This window comes from Passer domesticus, chromosome 2 (genome assembly GCF_036417665.1).
Source record: "Passer domesticus isolate bPasDom1 chromosome 2, bPasDom1.hap1, whole genome shotgun sequence".
Lineage (NCBI taxonomy): Eukaryota > Metazoa > Chordata > Aves > Passeriformes > Passeridae > Passer > Passer domesticus.
In genome coordinates, this window is record NC_087475.1 from 62,891,793 (window position 1) to 62,908,185 (window position 16,393).

The 16,393-nt window shown below is 36.5% G+C and overlaps 1 protein-coding gene and 1 long non-coding RNA gene across 9 annotated transcripts in view; one reads left to right on the top strand and one right to left on the bottom strand.

Annotated features, from left to right (window-relative positions):
• LRCH1 (leucine rich repeats and calponin homology domain containing 1) overlaps positions 1–16,393 on the top strand; it is a 115,842-nt gene that overhangs the window by 3,337 nt on the left and 96,112 nt on the right. The gene's annotated exons all lie outside the window — the stretch shown is intronic.
• Positions 311–3,098, bottom strand: LOC135294021 (uncharacterized). The gene is made up of 2 exons (XR_010356127.1): positions 2,850–3,098; positions 311–625 (listed from the first exon to the last, which is right to left on the bottom strand). It is a non-coding gene; the product is annotated as an uncharacterized LOC135294021 (long non-coding RNA).

Consider the following 16,393-nt stretch of genomic DNA (forward strand, 5'->3'; position numbering starts at 1 on the left):
ACAGAGGCTGAACTGTACTTGTTGCTTTCTATTCCTACGGCTCCTGGTTATGCTTTTTCTTCTGTGACTTTTCTTTGCATTAAATCCATCGTGGTTATAGGAATGTGATAGAACATTTCTTCCTCAGACTTTGAGGGTTCTGCTCAAGTGCTGAGAGACCCGGTCAGGTCTCTGCACACAGAATGGAGTTTTCATGGTGTTCAGTACTGTTAGAAGAAAATAAAGCCTTTATGTAAAGTGTCTTAAGTTTAGTCAGATGTTTTAAACCACATCAGTGTGAATGCAAAAATAATTTCAAAAATAATAAATGCTATTCTTATCGCTTTTATTACAGGCTGGGTTATGTGGAAGGCAGTGGCACAGTAATCACATAGTTCTTAAGTAATAGCATGCAATTATATTCCTCCAAACCACTGGGAATGCTGGAAGCATGTTAGTAGATAAAAGAGCAAGCAAAGGTCCCAAAGATGTAACCATGGCTGGCTACTGTAATACTTCAGCCTCTTTCTGTGGCTTTGATTGTATTTCTGAAGACAGATCCTCTGAACCTGTTCTGGTGAATACCTGCTTCTGTTGGGTGAGTTAGGCACATGAGGAGGCATTACTTGCTGCTGCTGGTAGTGACCTGGCAGAGAAGAAAATAAATTCTTTAAATTACGTGCTAGATTATTAGAAAATAATTACAAATGGAAGTATTTTGTTGCTAGTTTGGACAATATGAAATTTTGGAAGGAATGAGTATTTTTTTGGTGCAATAAAATGCTCTCTTGATAAGAGAGCTCCTACCTGCTGTTTTTTAAAGTTTTTCTGAGTGGACTATACTTGTCTCACAATGCTGTGTTGAAGACACCTTTGCCTGGCAGCATCTTTGAAATAGTTGTTTTGACTGTGTAACAACGGACTTGCTTTCAAGATGGTTGAAAAATCATAATATCACTGTGAGTGTTGATGCTGGTTTGGGTGAAATATGTTCTTTTCGTTCCTCTTTGCTGATAACATCAACAGTAGTATTTCTTTCCCCCCTACCTTTTTTAAAAATTAAGTGTGGTGTGCATGGGGCTCAGAGCAACCTTATCTAGTCAAAGATGTTGCTGCTTCATGCAGGGGAGTTGAACCAGATGACATTTAAAGGTTGAGTCCAACCTAGACCATTCTGTGATTCTGTGTGCATTAGATTGCCATAATTTATTCTTACTTATTTTCTCCACCTGCTTTATTAATGTTATTCTTCCTTCACATGTGAGAATTCTCCTAATTTCAGCAGTGGATGTGCAGTTGGTTCCACCTGTTCTAAGTGCAGGTTGTACTGGGCAGGATGTCATACATCCAGACTGGCTTGTTTGTGCTGTTGCACACTTCCAAATATCAAATATGACCACTATATGGACTCTTGTTTAGAATTTGATTATTTGCCACTAGAGAAAAATATATTTGGTATGCCTGCTCCTTTTAAGAATTCTCTCTGATAATTACTTTGAAAAAATCATAATTTTGAATTAATATTTTGATTAAATGATGTTGTTTTTTGGATAAGGCTGCGAGCCTCTCATTTTGGTCATTTAACTTGAACTCATATCAATAAATAATGTCTTTATAAGGCTAAAAAAATAATAGAACTTAGTTTCTTTTTAATTTCAAAAGTCAGTCCCTTCCTACAGCCTTTCTGTGTTTATTTGAAGATTTCTAACTTTACTTACTGTTTTTTTTACACAAATAGTATCTTGAGTATATTAGGACAGGGAGAGAAAATAAGTATGTTTGCTTATTGTCACCAATGATTTGAATATTACCCTACAGCCAAAACTTAGGAGATGTAATTCTTAGGGCTAAAACATGAAGATAAATCAATTTTGTATTCATCATTATGTATTTAACAGTTTCTGAAACCACGTCATCATATGCTCTGTCTGGACATCTCTGTGCCAACATATTCTAACTTCTGGTTTTTTACTCATAAGCAATGCTTTGGGAAAGAGTTTGTTCAAACTAAAGGAATTCTTTTAGAAACATTGATGTGCATAGCAACTTACAACTGCAGAATACCATTTAAACCCTCTTGGCCCGTTTATTCTTTCTGAAGCCTGGCTATATCCTTGCTTGTGGATCTTATAAACATCCAGGCTATTGAGTTCTATTGAAAACAGTCTATTAGTTCTCTTGCTGTAGAGTCTAGTCAGTGGAGCTTTTGAAAGTTACCTCTTTTGTCTGGAGATTTATGCTCCCATAGCTGAAATGTAGCCAGTGACTTTGCAGGTGCTGTTGCACACTCCTCAGCACAAAATAAAGTGAATTGGCTCAGACTGTCTTTGTTGCATGGAACAAATTATGAGAACACAATTGTCTGGTTACTGTTTCAGAATGTGGCTTGAGCAGATTAATGGCTTTCTACCACTGACTGTGTGTGTGTGTGTTTCCCTTGTGTCTGTTTGTTTGTTTTTTCTTTTTCACTTGCTTGCTAGTCAAAACTAGTGCATGGGCTAAGAGGTAGGAGAGATGCCAGCCTAAAAACCATGGGAGGGGATGGGAGAAAGGGTGAAACCCCTCAATTTCAGCAGGAATAGGCTCTGCTGTGGATTGAACCTTTATCCCCAAAGAGAGCATCCCCTTTAGGATGGCAGTTTTTTAAACAGCTCTGCCTAGAATTCCTATGTTTGGACGTGCTGTGCATGTAAATGAATAAAAGCTGAAGGCTTTTGTAGAAATATTGTTGCTTTGTGCATCCTTGGCCAATCTGCTTGGAAAAAACTGACTCAGAGCTCCAGAAGTGCTGCTATGAAAGTCAAGGTGCTACAGGTTCCCTTCCAAGGGAAGGGAACTGCTTAGACAAGCAGTTTTGCAGATCCATTCACCTGTGATCACTGGTGGGAGGTAAAAGGCAAATATCCATCCGTTGTTTGTGAGCCTTCTTTTAGTCCTTCCCTGTGTCTTCAGCAAAAAAGGCATCTTGGTTTAGACATCTCTCTCTTAAACAGGAGAGACTATAGGAATCTTAACACAGTTGCTACACAGAGTTTTGAAAACACTGAGTACTTCTGTGAGGCGACAAGGCTGGGGCAGAATCAGCTATGACAAAGTAGAATGAATACTTGCACAGTAGAGCTGTGGCTTGGAAGAGGAAGGGGGCAAATGCCAGTGCAGTGTGGGTTTGAATAAGCAAATAGGTAAAAAGATGATACTGTTGAAGGCAGAAGTGTCATAGAGAGTGAAAACTTAGGAACTATTGAAAAAATATATGAAGTCAAAGAAGGGAAATGTGCAGTGGCATGGGATAATTCTCTGAAATCTGTGAAACTGAAGAAAAATGCCAGTTATGTTCATAATGATTAGAATTGTGTGCATAGAGAATCAGAGAAACATGGAGAAAATTGTTTGGCTCCAAGATACTTGACATTTACAGACTTTAGGCTACAAGTAATAGTTTCAAATTCATGCTTTAAAACACTAATTGTTGAATTTAAGTTTGGAAAGCTTAGCATCCACTTGTCTGCATAAGGAAAACCCAGTAATTTTGCTGCTTGCAGAGTTACAGGATCAACCAAGATGGAGAGACTGGTGTTTTGTGTATCACAGTGACCATTCTAGGAAGGATGAGTAACTTCTGTGGGCCACAGGCTGACTGCTCATCATTCTGCCTGCTGTGTTCTTGCTGACTGTTAGTAAGCATTTACTGGCTTTGTGAACATTCCCAAGCTGGTTAGATTGCTAATTCACTGTTAAAATGAATATGATTTAAATAATTGAAATGGCACTTCCCAACCCAGAGATATCTTAAATTTGTTCTGCAGAAACCAGAATTATGGAAAGTGCACCCATTTATTGTCCTCCGATGTGTAAAACTGAAAAAGCCAGAAACATTATCCCTGTGTTCAGCGAGCAGATCACTGTCAAAACTGGAAATAGTGTTACATCTGACTTCTGACAGTTCTCTGCTGACCATGTTGTGCAAGGAATTATACACCAGTCAGAGGAGTTCTTGGAATGCTACTGAGGGGTTAAGCTTCTGGAGGAGTAATTCCTTTCTGCTAAATGTTGTGCATAGATGTGTCTTTGTGGGAGGAGTTCATTTATGAAATTCTAACGCTTTCTCCCCAGTGTCTTTCTCTAAGAGTGTCTTGCTGGCCAGCTTTTTATTCTTTTTTTCCTTGTATGGTGCAGAACACCCTAATGCCTGTAAACCTCCTAACTATTTAAAAATAGAAATAACAATAACAGTCTTTTGTCCTCCTATCCCAGGCTGTAGGAGAAATATTCTTAAAGGAAAAAACAAAAAGTCAAAAGTTGCGAGATGATTGTGGCAGAGCCAAGTGGGGATTAGTTTTGTGCTTAATTTGGAGCCTGAGGAGGTTTGCACTTGCTTTTGAAGCTGCATGAAGTGTTTCATGTTCAGCTGAGCTTGTGTGGATTTAGTTAAAAGCTAACTGTAAGTTCATGGTGATTATGTGAGGTAGTTCTTCTAGGAATGGTTAGAGAAATTACTGGAAGCAGCTGGAAGTTTTAGATATCAGAGTAGAGTTCTTGGTCTTTATGAGAAGCAGAACAAGGACAAAATCGCTGAGCACCAATGTTAGGAATGACCTGTGCTGCTGAATGGAGAAGGTTTTTACGTCGATTTTCTGTAGATGGGTGATTTTATTCCTTGGTGCAAAGTGCAGTAGTTGTAATATTTTCATTTCCTTTCAGGACCATGATGCTTTAAAATACTAGATTAGTAACAGGTTTGATTTCTAGGTTTTGGATTTAACTATATAAACTAGGTGTTGTCTACTATTGTAGTCTGATAAATACTTATTTCTGGTAGGAAGTGACATTGCTGGAGCAGCTGGCATTAATATGTGTGTGAAGGACTTAAGACAAATCATTTTTTGAATTAAGTAAAATTCAGCAAAGTACATCTTGGAAGTATATTTAAACATAGCCTGTGACTTGATTTCTTTATACTGTAAATAATACTAAAATACTATTATATTACTAGTTTATATTCTAAAGCAGTATGTTTCAAAAGTAGCAAAGTGACTGCAAATGACACTTTCACTTCAATTTATCATATGTGAACAGACATGAGGTTTTTTAGCATCTAAAGTCTGCATCTTTGGTTGTGCTATTTGCAGTGACACCTCTTCTTTGTAGCATTACATTAGACAGCCAAAAAGTAAAAATTAAAAATAAGTAAGATGGGGGGAAAAACCCCACCACATCTAAATGTGAAGAGAAAAGCATGAGTAAGAAGCTGAATCTGTTGTTTGGTGAACAGAAAGAAACAGGTTCATAAAATGTGTATGCAAAGATTAATCACTGAAACTGATGGAGAAGTTTTGTAAAATGGGCAAAAAATGGGGTAGGAAAAGAAAATTGAATCAGAGGGTAAGCCAAGGAAAGACATGGAGCAGAACACACCCTTGGGTTACCTTTACAGGGTAAGGGAAAATACCAAAAATGCAAGTGCAATAGTTTATGTATAGTAAGAACATTATGTCTGATTTTAAAGACAGTGAAATTGTTATCATGGTCACCAAAACTTTTATTATTAAAATGACTTTTTGTACTGTTTGAACCTTTGACTATTTAACAACTTAATGACAAGAGAAATAGGGATTATTGAACTATAGAGAGGTAGTACCCGTCCATTGCTGCTGTTACATTACTGTATTTTGAGAATAGTGAGGCTTAGCTGAATTCATTCAATTCAGTCTTTTTAAGGCAGGGCAAGTGTAATAACAGCAAAGCTGTGTGTCTATTCAGTGGGGAAGGAGGAAGAACATCGTGTCATTCATATGTTATATAATTAAAAAAATGCAGACTGTTATGAAGATTTCTGGAATGGGTGTCTGGTCAAAGCTGAAAGGAGCTTTCCCAGCAGTTGGGGCAGGACAAGGATGCCCTGGTTACTAAATACAGCTGTCATTGATCAAGGGGAATAACTTAACCCAGGCTTTCCCATGCTCATTTTATGTTGTGTTGCTAGGCCTTCTTGTTTGCTTGTTTTGTTTGGTTTTTTGAGTTCATTCCAGTTGAAGAAAACTGTCCTTTTGCCTTCCACTTTGTACAGTGTAGTTTCCCTGCTCGGTAAGTTCTGTCTGTGATCCCCTTTCCAGGGTTTGAATTCCAGTCTGGCTGAGTGCCTACTCCTTGCTTGTGTTCCAGTTAGCAGCCGTTCAGATTGCCTTGTGTTACTGACTTGATTTTTTTCCTCACTCACACATGTCCTGTCACTTGCAAGGTTTGCTAGACATGGTCTTTTATTTCCCCCTGCTTACTAGTGTGTTTGAAGGAAGATGTAGGAGCAAGAACATCCTTGTGCCATCCATCTGAAATGTTTTGTCTTATTTTGAGACCCATCAGTACCAGTTCCTTCTAGTTTCTATACAGTGTCAATATGATGATGTAGCTTCTTAGTCATAATGTACAGAAATTAAGACTGATTCACTGAATTGTTACTGAATGTTACAATGGATGTTTCCATTCACTGTCTGAACTTTGAAATGCAATGGAAAACTATTATGTTAATTTGGCAATGTGTAGTTTTTATATGTTATTTTTCTGAGCATTTATTTGAAGGAGGACAAAAAAGACTGCAGAGCCTATAATTGTTTTTCATTTTAAAAAAATTGCCAAATTTCTCCCCATCTTCAAACTTACTTTTTTTTTTTCTTTTTCCTTTTTCCATGTGCTGTCTCAAATTCACCATAAAAAGTGAAGGTAATCTGACACTCTCCACAAAAAAAATCTTCCATGCAAATGGAGTTGATCTTATGATTTGAAGGAAAATTTGAGCCAATTTAAAATAATCAGTAACTTCAATTTGGTGACATTTTTGTAAGTGAATTTACAGATAAGACAGACACTATCATGGTGTAGACCATGAGACTCTTCTGTATCATGGTATTGCTGCTATTACTGCTGTGCTGAAGTGTGCTGTGTGTGACTTTGGCATTCAGCCAACCAGTCAGGAACTTCTAAGGTTAGAGAAAGTAGTCTTCTGAATTTCTTGTAATTTGAAAGCCTTTTATGTAATTATATTGATTGTTAATGTAATGACTTTAAGAGCTTAAGTCTTTAAGTCATTAATATAATGACTTCGGGATTTCTGCTTTTAGTTGTTCCTAGCATAGATCTTGCTCTGTGTTTCCATAAAAAAATTACCATGCAAACTTTGCTCAGTGAGTTATTTCATTGTACTGTAATAATGCAGGTTATCCCTGGTTGTATAGATTGGAAAAGCTCAGAAGCAGGAATTTTGAATGGCTTAATCCACATCTCAGAACAGATCAGAGACAAAACTGTGAATGGAATCCAACTTTGGTTCTCTGATATTTTTTTGATAATTTTTTTTGGTATTTTTTTTAACTGTCAGTGTATGATATCTTGAGGTATTTGAATTAGTTTTGTTCTGGAATATGTTGGGACTGCAGTAAAGACTTAAAGCTTCCATTAAGGTCTTATATCCAGGGAGTGGTTTTGAATGTATTAACACAATGCAGAAACTCACTTTGTAGTAGCTTCTGGCACAGACATACAACTCACAAATAGTCTCAAAGAATATCACTATAGATTTGCAATCAGTTAAGAATCGGGTAATATGAAAGACTAGCAACTGTACACAGTAAAAAAAAAATCAGTATTTTGGCAAGAAGTGCTATACTCCTTCTGCCAGTTTTCATATCTTTGTACATTTGGCTTCCTAGAGAACTGAAAAGGTTATTTTTGGCCTAGTGCCCTGGGCTAAAAATGGCTTCTGGAATTTCATAGCTCCGTTTGGTGTTGAGCAGTTCTGTGTGGTAGTAACAGAACTGCAGTAATTGGTAGTCTCACTGAAGCATTTTAGTTATGCACTTAAATGTTAAGCTGTGGGAGATGTGGCTCTGGGATCCCTCCAGCATCCCATTTATCAGAAAAATTTAAGCCATGTTTATCTATGAAGCATTGGTAGCCTGAAGGAAAAGAAGCTTTTCTACGAGTACTTGTTAAAGGGAAGTAAGAGACAGTGTAAGGTTTAGCCTCTACAGGGAAAGGCTCTAAAATGAAGAAATAAATCGGGGTATTGCTGTGGGAACAGTGAAAGCATTGCAGTTGAGACTGTACATGTAGGCAATAGAAGGAGTCTGTGAAGTTTCCTTGTGTTTCTATCCAGTGTTGCAGGGTTTACCTTTAAAAGGGAAAAAAATCTACCCCGACCCTAACATTGCCCTCCCCCAAGAAACAAATGTACCAGTTAGTAGATGTGAATGTGTGCTTATTATAAATACATATTTCTGAATGATTTCTAAGTACTCTGGATGGAGTTTGAAATAGGAGAATAGTGAACAGGTTGGCTAAATCTGAAAAAGTCTTATACTGGTAAAAGGTCTGAAAAAGTGCAAAAAAGGCTGGACGTTGCTTCCCTCTATGTGCCTCACAAATCTGTTAGTTTTTTTCCCTAATATTTTGAATTGGACTAAATAGAAGTAATGCATGGTGCTGCAAGAAAGTAAAGTTTTCAGGAATAGAATTCATTAAAAAAACCATTTTTTTTCCCTTCTTGTGTGTGAAGTCAACATGGACAAATTCTGCATGAGAATCAGAGTTTTTCTAGACATAGCTCATAAGCATCCAAAGAACCCTCATTATAAAAGCATCCAATAAAACAATATTGGGTTTTTGTGTTCCAACTTTACAGTATAAGGCTTTGCTAGCACAGTAATCTGGAAATATGGCCAAAGTAAAGTGAGTTCTGATCAAATTTGTGATCACACAAATTTGAGATGATCGATCTAGTGAATAGCTTTTCAAAGACAGATATCAGATTTTGTTATTGGTGCTAAGGTTCTAAAATGAAGAAATAAATAATGGCAGTGGTTTGGGGGTAGTAAAGCATGAGCATCTCAGAAAGCTATCAATCTCCAAAATTAAAATTTCTTCTTTTTCCCGTGGAGGAGTGTAAATAAATAATTGGGAAACAATCTTGCACAAATGAAAGTGGTAGAGGGTAGTAAGCTGCCAGGGTTTTTTGCTTTATGAACAGAAGCTTCTTGCTTTTAGAGGAATTTCTCTAATACCCAAAAAGTATTTAGTCACTCCTGTTGTTCTGGACTGTCTCACCTTATTTTGTTCTGCTGTTTACATTCTGAGGGTAGTGGACTATCCTTGCTGAAACATGTTGAAGCAATTGATTTGTCTTAATAAAAGAGACTTTTATGTTGATACAGTGTGTCCCTCTGCCTAATGCTGGCCATCAATTTTCCTGCCCGAGTCTGTGTATCTAGATCAGAAATTTATGGCTCATGTGTACTGTCTCAATTTTAAAGTATGCCAGTGATAATAGTATGATTGATTATATATTTCCTTTGGAGACAAAGAAGAGATTACACAGCAATTTTGTATTTTAGCTTCAACTTCTGGTCGCTTATTCTTTTTTTCTTAACTAGATCAGCTAATCCACTGTAGCAGGCATTTACTCTTCTGCAGTTGTTTACACATTATTTTTTACTTTTATGTTTAATAAACTTCTGTATTTGATTAATGAGGGATAATTCTAATTAAAATAATTTAGGATGCCATTGCAATTGTCCATCTAGCTTCCTGCTGAAAGCTACTGCTCATGTAAATGGGGTGATGATCTAAATGATTGTGATGGTGGATTTAAACTCCTAGGACAGGCTTGGAATTGTGGCATTAAGGAGCTGGCATGTGATTTTTGCCTGCTCTGCCTGTTCTTGGGGAGGCCCAAGCACCACCCTCAGAGCAGTGGGGGACAGAGTTGAGGCTGCTTCTGTCTTATGACTTCAGATCCCAAATCTTCCTGTTTCATGCAAATGTCCAGGTTTTTGGGTGCTTTAACAGTTTTATTGTCTTTTGCTTCATTATTAACAGCTGAACATAGCAATTTGTGAGTTGCTTTGTAAATACCTTCCTTCGGGTAAGGTGTGTTCAGCTTATTCGCAGCAGTCACTGTTAGCGCACCCAACTTTCATTTCGGTAATTTGCACCTTTACACTTGGTGGGAACACATGATTGTCTTTGCTCCAGGCTTATGCTGCCACTTGCCAAGACTGTGATTCTATGATTGTATTCGTCCTTGTTGTATTCTTAAATTTTCATATGACAGAGTTAAATATGACCTCAATTGTGTCTGACTTACCATGTGCTCCAGGTCCCTGTGTATCTATAACTTGGCCTTGCTGTTACTTATAGCACCATTACCGTCAATCACTCGCAGATTTTATCAGCAAGGGCTTTGTGTTCTAGGGAGGAAGGTCTTGAAAATCCTCACTGATGCTGGGTTGTGAAGAAATAAATAAAACTAATTTATTGTGTGAGACGTTTAATGATTTCCTTGAGGGTATTGTTCATTTTCTCTGAATAGATGTTGGATTAACATTCTACAGCCACATCAAAATGACTGATTTTCTGGTGTGAGCAACAAAAAATCTCTTATAGTAGATAGTATATTTGTATGAGGCTATGGAATATGATTTGTTTCAATAGTGTGCAAATCCTAGCTTATGACCATGTCTTTTTAAAGATATCAAAGTGGACTTTTCTTCTTGTGATAATTTTTCACTTGTATCTCCTTTTGTATTTTGTACTATGGATTAGGAAGATAAAAATGAAGGTTATGTGTAATATTGAAGAAGGTTTTAAATAAAATACAGGTAAAATTGCTTTATAATTAAGAATTCCTCCCTATCTGTCCTCGAATGGATTGCTTGACAATTCCATATATAGAAACAGGATGTTTTGGTTTTATGAATGTGGATTTCTTGGGAACTCATTTTGAGAAAGTGTTTGTCTGCCTCCACCCTTGGTGGAATGCAGATGACATCAGAATTTTTTATGTACTGGTGCTATGGATACAGAAGGACCAGCTTTAGAAGTGTCAGTGACAGAAAAGGAATTGCATTCTAAGCAGTCTTACTATTTAAGGTGAATTGGTGGTACGGATGTCCAGGTGATCAAATCTAAGGCAATAAACATAGAGTAGTAGGTGATTTGGATTTTTATCTGTTCTGTTTTACCTAGTCCATAAATAATTGCAAAGTAGGTTCCAGGTAATTTTGTGAACTAAACCATAACCCTTTGACTGCCTTTCTTGTATGGCAGAGCTGTGCTATTCACTTGTTTTGGATCTCTTATATGTGTTTTTCTGTTGTGACAATTTTGGTTCCACTGGCATTTGAGTTGTCCTTTTAAAACCTTTAGGTTAATATCCAATTACAACTTCACAAAAACAGCTTCTGTAACAGAATATTTGTTTGTAAGTAAATGGTAAATATCAGATAAAATATGCAGTTAATTTCATAACAACTTCATTCTAACTTTGTATCTAAACTTGATAGGATCTCGGGATAACTACAAAAGGACCTAAGATGCTGATGAAGGGACTCCTGTAGGTCATCTAGTCCAACCACCAGTGCAAAGCTGGGCCAAGTCTAAACTTGTTCAATCTGTTCTTGTCAGCTGAAGCATATTTCATTTAGCTGAGGCATTCCCAAGTATCTTGAAGTCCCAGGTATTCCTTCTGTTATGAATTCCCAGCATTTTTGTGGTGAAAGAATACCCAAGGTGATTAGATTTGTGTTACAGCCTTGCTTTGCAGCTATGCAAAACACACTATTGACACCTTTTGTTTGCTGACACATTTACCACAGACCTCCTTGTAGACTTTTGCTCCAGTTGTGCATTGACATAAATTCTGACACATTTTGCATCTATATTACCAAATGTAGATTCGTTTTGTAAGTCTGTTAAGGAAATACTGAAGAGAGGACCTAGGTTAATACATTTTGGAAGTGCTTCTTACAACCCTTCAAAAGACAATGTGATGTGGTCTTAATTTTAAATCCTGTTCCGTGTAACTTGGGGTTTCTCCATTGGAAAGATTGGTGAGTAGCTTGTAGCACTCAAGACTGGAGTTCTCAGTAAAAAATTGCGCAGAGACACAGACTTGCTTATTTTGAGATTCGTGTGTGGTGGTTTTTTTCCTTTAAGTTCTGATGGCAGCTGTGGAATGCCTGTGTTTAGAATTGCTAAACTGTTTAAAGTTGTATGGCAGTAAATTTTATTTATTTGTACTGGGTTAAGCCCAGTAGGCAGCTAAGACCCACACAGCTGCTCACTCACTCGCCCACAGTGGAATGGAGAAATGAGTCAGAAGGGTTAAAAGTGTGGGTCGGGCTAGTGAATTTAATAGACAAAGGAAAAGCTGTACATGCAAGCAAAGCAAAATAAGTTGTGGGTGGATTTGTTTGTTTTGAAAACTTGGTATGCAAATGCAGGTAGCATGAAACGTGGGCATGAGTGAAGCTATTGGCAAAATCCCTTCTGACTGATGTATGTGGGACTTTCTCTGTTCTAATGTTCTAAAACAAATGATACTTCAGACTAGGTTATAGCAGTGTGAGGAAGTTTACCAGTCTTCTGCATAACCCTCAGCACAGGCTTGTTTCTGGGCAAAGTCTTTTGTCACACTGCTGTACTTAGCCTGCTCTCAGCATCTGAGTTTAGTTAGTTCAGCAGGAGTTTGAGTATCGCTGTGTCACCATGACTGTGACAGTTGGTAAATAATGTGACTACAATGCAGTTAGAGCTGTTGGAATATGGTTATTCTTGCTCATTAGACAGTGTGTATGGTCTTGCATGTTATGCCTTGGTTTTCTTTCTTTCTAACTGTCTTGGGAAATCCACAACAGCAGGAATATAAACAATAAAATATTAGGAGAGTTTGTTCTTATATTCCAGCATCTGAATGTTAGAAAATTATTCCTGATATTTCTGTTAAGTGACAATATATTTTCATTGTATGCAGTGTGTCTACTATATAACTTCATAAATATGGTTTTAAGATGTGAAAGGTCTCCTCCCACACAGATGGAGGAAGAGAATATATGATACATGACAAATACCTGTTTTTCTTAGGTTTCTTCTTTTTGGTTTCTTCTCTTTAGTTTCTTCAACAAATTACCAGAAACTGTAGCTATTAAAAGGAACCTGTTTTCTGTATTTAATCAGATAAAAATCTGCAGGAGAACTCATCTGTGGCAAGATGATACCAGATTGCTTTCATGATTCAGCCATGTGTTAGTGTGTAATGAAATGCACTGAGGACTGTGCTATTCAGCATCACTGCTGATTACATTGGATTCTGTTTGGTTTTTTTCCAGGTTTGTTTGTTTGTTTGTTTTTGGGGTTTTTTTGTTTGTTTGGTTTTTTTGTTACCATATTTTCTTGAAAAATTATAACATTTAATCAAATAAAGTCTTAGAATGTTACTCTCACAAAACTCTCTTTTGTTATTTAAATTTTCTGCTTTGTGACATGGTTACCAATATGTTTCTTCCTTGTAAAACATTAAGGTAGCATTTAACAATATTTGAGGGGTTTTTTTTTAAATTCCCATAACAACTATCAAGGGCTATAAACCTTCAGAATAGTAAATTTCAACTAGTGAGAATTTTGTGTTATAACTGGTGAAATTAATGAGAAATGGAGCAGGCAGCAGGTGTAGTGGGAAGTGACAAATTTATAAATAATGTTTAAATACTATTAGCCCTCTGAATACCTTTTTTTTTGTTTGTTTGTTGTTTGGGTATTTGTTATTGGGTATTTTGGCTTTCTGTTACCCTTTATAACTAATGGTAGAGAAACAAGGAGTTTCTATTAGTAACTATATTAGGCAAAATAGTTATGGTTTTATGGTAAGAGTTATGGTTTTACTGTCTTAGGTGCATTGAGTGGTTTTGAACTTGAGTGTGAATCAATCTGAAACTGCCTCTTGTATTATTTGCATAAAAATAGTCAGCTGTAAGTTTTAAAGAAAAAGGAAGTACAGTATAATAACTGAGCTTATATTCCACTATGCTGTATTTCTGCAGTTCAATAGCATGTACGTATTTTCTTTGAGGGACTGCTCTGTGTTCCTCAATTTTTGTTTAAAATGCTTGTCAGTCAGTGTACCTGGCAGTAAGTTAACTGGAGGAAGTTAGTGTTTAAATATAATATTGTTTGACTGTTTCAACTATAAATTTTTAAGGGACTTTCCACTGGATTTCTACTGTGGTCATAGGTAATTTTTTAGACTGCAGCTTTTTTTGCTGTTGCTGTTAAAGAAGCTTGTACTTCTGGTCTCATTAAACTACAATGTAAGCGCTGAGCTAACTTTACACTTTTAGCCATTTTCATGCGGTTTGCTGGTGTAGAAAATTTGTAAGTTATGTAGCATGAATTTATTGTTTTGCACAGTGTTTTAGGAGCTAGCTTGGAGTTGCAGAATGAATAGGGCTGTACTGTATGTCACAGTAAGATGGCAATACTGAATTTTAGGATACCACTTGGAAATTTTTTTTCTCCCTCTTTTGGTTTTACCTCATTTTACAGTGAGGAAACCAGTTTGTTCACTGAAAAGTTGAGTCTTGGTGCAGGTGCTTTCTGGCCTCCCTCTGACACCAAGGAAAAATGCGGGGAACAGAAGATTGAGCCCACCTTCTCTTTTTGCAGAGAAACAAAACCTGAAGTGTAACAGTTTGAAAAGGGCATCTGCAAAGAATTTCACTTTCCATTTTAGTAGCGCTTCATCAGGTGTAGGCCTCTCTGAGCCTTGGGAGGGTAGGTAGGATAGGTTGGTTGATATCTTTTCTCCCAGATACATTCTCCTGACTTACCTGTAGTTTTATCTTCTTAAAGATTGTTCCCTAGGGTAACTACTCACATAGAGACACATCTGTTTAGAGTTTCATAAGTACATGCAGGCAAAATATTTCGAATCATACTGGCTGTTGAAATTACTGCTAACCAGAGTTTTGTATGAGGCAGTTTGTCAAGCAAGGATGGATTTGAATAAAGAACCACCCCAGTCTTTGTGCATTGTATTCTCTCATTTGTAAGTATATGCAAGCCCATGTCTATAGACATGTGGGATGTGATGTAAACAGATGTGCACACTTCAGGCATACGGACTGAAAATTCTGGCTTTCATTTTCTTGTTGCTGGAAGAAAAAAAAGGCACATTTTTATGCCCATAATTTTAAAATTAGTGTAATCCTTGGTGCTTGTCAGGATCAGTTTTAAATTTTTGTGATTTATGCAGAATTTATTCAAAGAAATGATATATATATTTCATATATCTTTAATTCTGATTTTGGTTGCTACTCACAATACACACTATGTTAGTTTTACAGTAATTTCTTCATATCTAAACACTTTATTGTGTTTAGGTAATGTAGCATTAGCTACTTTGTTATGTAACTATATAATGTCATTGTAAAGGATGCAGCTGATTATTGGTTTAAAATCTCTATTCTTGTTTTAAATGTAAAGTAAGCAGTAGAAGAGTGTTAGCACCTCATAATTCTATCCTACTCTTTTTAATTTTGTGTCCTTGTGCAATTTTTTTTCTAAGTATGTCTGGTTACAGTTTAGCAAGAAACAATATTTTTTACCCTTCTCTTCACTCATGATTTTATGATTTCTGTGGGTATGTCCATATGAGTTTTAATCATTATTTCCAAGATTGCTTAGGGTCTGAGAAGAGTAATATAATGCTGATACAGGTATGTCCCTAGCTATGGTGAGAGTAAATGCCTGGAGTCTCTTTAGACAGTCCTGATGCTTTGGAGCAGCAAAAATGAGGACCACTGTAACAGCCGGGGCATCTCCGTGTCCTTGTCAAAACAAGATGTATGATGTATGTAGACTTGAAAGAATAAATTAAGGTAGGAAAAATATTTAACAGTGCTGTAAGATATGTAGCATTCAAGTGTATGTAAAAATTTACTCAGATGTGACTTATAATTTCTTACTGAAATAAAGGTATGGAAAACCTCTTCCTTTGAACTTGTGTTGCTGAAAATTCCATGTCAGAGAAACTTTCTGAAAGCGTTTTTGAAAGTGTTGGAATTGGAGATGGAAGAGATCTTGTTCTGATTTTTCAGTGCAGAAGACATCTTGTACTGATTTTTCACTTTGGACAGTTTCTCAAGAGCAGTGGTTTCCAAATTGAAAAACATTGATTACATAAAAGCTTGAAAGTGGCATTCATTAAAACTATTTGTAGAGCCTTGATATGAAACCTGAGGATTTTCTGAAGAATGTCCTCTTTCCTTTGTGGCTGCTGAAAATACAAGCAATAGTCAGAAACAAAACAGAATTCTCTGTTAAGCAGTTTTCTAAAGGATAGCTAAGCAACCTAGTCCAGAGAATCTAGAAAGGAATTTTTTTTGATGTGACAACTTCATTTCTCTGGGTATTTTTTTTTCACTTGATATAAATATTCTAGACTCAGAAAAGGTCCTTGATTTAAATATCTGGTTTATGTTAAAGTTCAGAACCACTCTGTGTTAATTTAAAAGTGTAGTATATTTTTACAATGTACTTAGAAATATTCCAAATTAATTTTTTATTTGAGAACTAGAAATAAGTTTAA